The sequence below is a fragment of the Microcebus murinus genome, chromosome 1, assembly GCF_040939455.1.
Source record: "Microcebus murinus isolate Inina chromosome 1, M.murinus_Inina_mat1.0, whole genome shotgun sequence".
Classification (NCBI taxonomy): domain Eukaryota; kingdom Metazoa; phylum Chordata; class Mammalia; order Primates; family Cheirogaleidae; genus Microcebus; species Microcebus murinus.
Window position 1 is genome coordinate 125760172 of NC_134104.1, and position 5982 is coordinate 125766153.

A 5982-nucleotide genomic window follows, 5' to 3' on the forward strand; every position below is an offset into this window, starting at 1 on the left:
GCTGCAATGAAAATGAATGAACTTCAGCTATGTATATCAATATGGATGCATCTTTCAAAGAAAATGTCATGTAAAAAAAATCAAGTTGCAGAAGAATTTATACGACGTACCATTTATATAAAATGCAAAAACAGGAAAAACCGAATCATATATTTAAGATGTGTGGTAATCTATTTTTTTAAAAAGTAATGGAATGATGAAACAAAATTACTTTTGGGAGAAGGGAAGTCAGGAGAATGGCATGGAGGAGGGGCACAGAGGTGACTTCAAGAGATCTGTTGATATTGTCTTTCTTGAGCATAATGGTATATACATGGGGTTTATATTATTATTATTAATACCTTATACATTTTATACATTTTATAAGTATGAAATAAGAAATAAAATGGAGAGAAGATGACTGGAATGAATGGCTATATATTTAATAACCCAAGAAATCAATATCTTTTGGAGATACCAGCCCAACATTCACTCTTATCTTCTCTATCAACCTTCCCTATCTCGTCTTCTTCCCCCTGCCAAAAACAGAAACAGCCCAATTAAATAAATAATCTATAATGAGGGTAGAATGAATCATTTAAAAAGCAAATGAAATTAAAAAAAACTGACCTGTAAAATCACGATACCAAACAGAAGATACTCTTCTAAAGGCTGAGGGGTAGGTTCTGCCACGACATTGACTCTTCATAGATAGTTGTACCCTGTACTGTACGATGTGAGCATCAGGTGGTGATTATCTGGTGAAATGCAATGATACAGAGAGAAACCTTGGAATCAGGGTCTTGAAGAGCTTTTTTTTTTTTTTTCTTGTTTTGTTTTATTTTTTTTCCCCCTCAGAGTAAATGTTTTTGCTCAGAATAACTCAGAATGGCTGGCAACATAGCCTGGAATCTCTTTATGCATGCATGCAGGTTACCTATCCGTTCATCTATCTATCCATTCTTCATTTATCCTCCAGTATTAGTTGAGTTTGTCCTTTATGCCAGGGCTAAGGAGGAGCTGGAGATGACAAAAAGAGAAGACAGAGCTAGCTATGCAGCAGGATAATGGTGTGAGATTGAAGTCAGGCCTCCAGCATAGCTGGGGGCACCAGGTCACAGGTGGAACCTGGGGGAGGTCAGAGAGGGCTTGTCACAGGCAAGATGACTCTGTGTCTTGATGTGTCTTGAAAGACAGAGGAAAAGCTTTCAGATATGTGGTCTTCAAACGTTTTTTTCTGTTTGTAAACTTCTAAAGGAACTCAGAAAAGCTATGTACTATTCCCAATTTTTATGTTGACATCTATTTAATAAAATTTTTCAACACAAGTTTACATAATTGTAAAGAATACAATTCTATTTATTACAAATACCTACATTTTAAAACAAGCTCGTGATATAATTTTTGTAATGTTTCTAATGGAATCTATATACCAAGTGATTTGATTTAATTATCCTTTTAGAAATAATAGAACAAGCTCTTTATTTTACATCATTCTTTCTTCTCCTTGGATTCATATTTCCATTCCTTTATCTTGCAGAACTTTATTCCTGTAAAACATACTTTGTGTCATATTTCTCTATTACAAAAAGAAAAAAAAAAAGAAATTCAGTCTCCATAAGCCTCTAAATGTTAAAACATCTTTTCCAGATCAAGTCATTATAATAGCTATTGGTATACAATTGGTCAAAACAACATAAATATATGTTTTGACCATTATGGAACAAGATTTTCATTGGAAGTTAATCCCTTAATGAGATGGGTAGTGTTTTTTCCTCTCTTGCTCTCTCTCTCACTCCATTTTTCCTACAATTAATTATATCTATTGTTGACTTATTGCTAGAATGACATAAGATTCAGCGATAATATTCAACCTATTTTTTATTTTTTTTACAAGAATAAATGTTGAGAAATTTTGTTCAATGTTTAAGCAGTGGGATTGGAAGTTTTGTTGTAGAAACGTCATTTAATTCTTTGAATTCTTTTTGTGTTAAAAAACAAAAAATCATTTTGTAACTGTTCTCGTAAAATTATTTTCAAAGAGCTATCGGTGTATAATTCATATCTCTTACAACTGTGTGGAGAGCAACGAATCTAAATCATTTGACTTGTGTGAAAATACTTGCAACTAGTTATTAGTCACTTTCTTAACAATAATACCTGTCGACCTAAAAAGAAGAAGCTGAGGCAAAATTAATATAGAGAGCTTATTTGGGCCGGGGTTGAGGACTGCAGCCCAGGAAACATTTCCAGGTTGCCTGGAGAGTGCTGGGGTAACAAAGGAGAGGCTTAGGTTTTTAAAGGAAAAAAGAATGAATCAGGAGAGGGGTGATTACAAAAGTTGTTCACCAGGACTTCTCATTGGTTTACAGAAATAGCACTGGTCAGTGATTGGCTGCACATTGTTGAACTATCCAGCCTATGACATTTTGTGGCTACTTGGCCTCAGAGCTCACACAGTAAGTGGCTTCAAGAGGTCATTATTTGCCTGGAGAGGGAGTGAGACCAGACTGCTCTTATGTTTTAAATGCCTCTCTGGGCCTGAGGATTTAAAGGGGCTCACATTCCTCAGATTAAAAAAAAATTTTTTTCCACACCAATATTTCAAATTGTTACTTTGCTTGGAAACCTGGAGGTTCTTGCACTCCAAGGCAATACACCACTGTAAGATTTGGGATGGAAGAGAGTAAGGCCCTTTCTTCTGTAAAGTGGGAAGGATCCATTATCAAAGGGGAACCTCCAAGTTGACTTCACTCTTTCTTGGGTAGATTTTAGGAAAGAGAACAAATAGGCTTTGAGGATCTGGAAACTGATTCCTATAAAACTACTCAAAATCCTACATGGAAAATTTTCCAGACTCTTGCTGCCTGAAGTGTGGTCTGTGCACCAGCAATATTGGCATACCCGGGAGATGTTAGGAAGACGGAATCTCAGCCCCAGCCCAGGCCTACCGAGGCAGAATCTGCATTTAACAAAATCCTAGGATGAGTCCCAAGCACGTTAACATTTGAGAAACACTGGGCCAGACCACTCTACTTTCTTTCCCCCAAAATTTCATGGAGCACACACTGGCTTTGTGTAGGCTCTTTCCCAGGGTAAAAAGTCGCTGAAATGCCTCTTGCACATCGACCGCTCATAATTCTGGCTTCAGTTCTCCAGGAAGTCACCTGGTTCAGCTTCCAGCAGCCTGTGAGGCCTACAGAACGAGGCATTCTGACTCTGCAAATAATTTAAACTGCTTATAAAAATCCAGATGGTCCCCAGGAAATGCTGGGTAAGTGGCAGCTGACAGCTATCGCTTCCCTCTCACTAATGGTCAGATTTGGGGAAGAGATCCTTTCCCCTCCCCGAGTGTCACCCGAGCCTGTGATTTTGAATTACTGGATGCGAAGATTGGCAAGAATTGCTTGTGTCACGGAGAGGTTTCTTCCCCTCATCCCAGTGAACATTGTGACCTTGTCATTAAGAAAGCTATAAATAGAAGAGTTTTTTTTTTAAAGAAAGGAAAATAAAAGCCTATTCAAACAGAGGGTCCAAAGCTACTGGTCAGCAAGAAGAAAATGGCTGATTGTATTTTCTGAAATGTTCCTGCCTTTCCCTGTGTTTTTGCTGTGCTGACGTTTGCGCCATCCAAGCCTAGCCTAGCCCTCCGCCCCCACTTGGCTGCGCACTCACTCTGTGCATGCGTGGGATTCCAGATCCGTAAACAAGGGCCCCGGCGCCAGAGCCTCTCTCGTGTGTGCAAACACCCAAGTGTCAGTGGTGTTTGGAAGCAGAAGGGCAGTCTGTGGGAGGAAGCATTTCCCTGACATTATTCTCATTTGCCCCCACAGCTTTAGAGCCCGTGGTATGCTGGATAGAACAAGGATGGCTCCGAGTTCGAATCCCGCCTAGTTACCGAAATTCTCCTGACTTCTGTGTCCCTATCTCTAAAATGGCACTCAACTCAAATGGCCATAGGAGAATCAAAGGTGGATGCTCTATAGAAGTCGGAAATAAATGGACAGTGCTTCTTAAAATCATTGCTTCGTAAAATCATGGGATCTTAGGCTAGGGCAAACTCTTAAAAAGTATCTCATTTGCTGGTGAAGAAACTGGAGGGAAAAAGAATTAGCACCGACGAGCCAAGTTTCAGATTTTCCAATAGTGCCTATGTCCGAATGATAATTTAAGATGCTGGTGGCCAAGAAGGGACGCATTTCTCTATAGCCGATCGGCCACAGATCAATGCCATGGTTATAGAGCCCAGAACGCAGAACATGAATAGACAGAGATAATACCGTAGAGCAGAAGGAGCTGTAGAGCACTGGGAGTCCTTGAAGGCACTTTATTTGCTGCTTTGAACAGCATTTTGAATAGCAAAATTACGCATTCATGTAAGCGGTTCAGTTCACAAAATGTGGTCCCTAACTGGTAGCGTCAGCATCTCCTGGGAACTCGTTAGAAATGCACGTTCTCTGGCCTCACCCCAGACCTGCTAAATCAGAAACCCTGGGAGTGGGTGTGGGGCGCAGTGGCAACGCCATTCCAAGATGGCGCCCGCTTCCTGGTCAAACCCTGCTGTTAGTCTGACAAACAAGTGCTCAGTGCATGTGCAGAGTTTGTCTCCTCCCTTCCAAGTGCCTTATCCAATCAGACAATGCCCAGTGTACTTACTGCCTTTATAAGCAGCCGCCGAGAACGCCTCGGCGTCTTCCGCATGTAACCAGTTAAGCAATCCCCATTAAAGCGCTGTCAGAAGAACTCCAGTTGCTGCGTCTTCCTTGCTGGCGAGGCGGGCGCGACAAGTGGGGCCAATAATCAGCGTTTTAAGCAAGCATTAGGTGTGATTCAGATGCAAGCTAGAATTGGGGAATCACCGGCTTACATTTTAATAGCTTACAAACCATCTTTTCCAATGCAAAGTAAAATGAAATCTAAATGTCTTAGCATTTTAAATTCCTTACCTCTTTGACAAATAACTGGGAAAATTCCCAGATATTATTGTCTGTTGATTCTTGCAGAGATATCCATGTGTAACTTTCTCAACTGCCTTGGGTGGCGTTTGTTTAATCATGAAGCAGTAATAGAATGATTTTGGAAATTAAGCAAATGAATCTGCTCTCACTTCGATTCTCTAGAAATACCTTTCTTTTGGAGTTACGGATATTTATAGCTTTATCATACATTACACAGATCAGTAGGCTTTTATTTCCACACCTTCACAATCCCATCTCTAGAAACAGTTACGATCAAGCCCTGCGTTGTCTGGACTGTGGCAACGTGTGAGATGATGTCGTGAAGTCCCACAGGCAGAGACTTGGGGCCCCTTCTAGGAGTCATCACTCCGGCAGTGCCATTACTCTGGCCTACCTTCTGTTTATTCTGAATTTCCTGTTTGATGGTTAAAGGTCAAGGAGAAAGCCAGAAGTTAAAAGCCTGTGCCACATTCCGCCTCTTCTTTACATTCCCTGTCACCATTGACTATGTATGTGTCTGCCTCAAACCCCCAGATTGGGGCTCCTCAAAGGCAAGGACAGGCTGGGCGTGGTGGCTCATGTCTGTGATCCTAGCACTCTGGGAGGTCAAGGTGGGAGGATCGCTTGAGGTCAGGAGTTCGAGACCAGCCCCAGCAAGAGTGAGACCCCATCTCTATCATCTCTGCTAAAAATAGAAACAATTAGCCGGTGTGGTGGCACATGCCTGTAGTCCCAGCTACTTGGGAGGCTGAGGCAGGAGGACCACTTGAGCCCAGGAGTTTGAGGTTGCTGTGAGCTAGGCTGACGCCACGGCACTCCAGCCCAGGCAATAGAGCAAGACTGTCTCAAAAAAAAAAAAAAAAAAAAAAAGGCAAGGATGATAGATCTTTGATTCCTCTTCTTCGAGGCGAGCATGCAATAGATGTTCATGGGCAGGAGGGACCCCGAAGCCAGCGTGGCTGACAGGCTTGCTGAAGTCTGTGGAACTCTTTGGTGCCTCCACCGCTGCTTTCTCTTGCTCACTTGATGACGCTGTCTCTCTTTT

General features: G+C 41.5%; 1 long non-coding RNA gene across 1 annotated transcript; it reads right to left on the reverse strand.

Annotated features, from left to right (window-relative positions):
• Positions 1-413: 413 nt before the first annotated feature.
• LOC142861082 (uncharacterized) lies at positions 414-5007 on the reverse strand. The gene is made up of 4 exons (XR_012912456.1): positions 4926-5007; positions 4636-4820; positions 610-737; positions 414-515 (listed from the first exon to the last, which is right to left on the reverse strand). It is a non-coding gene; the product is annotated as an uncharacterized LOC142861082 (long non-coding RNA).
• Positions 5008-5982: the final 975 nt, after the last annotated feature.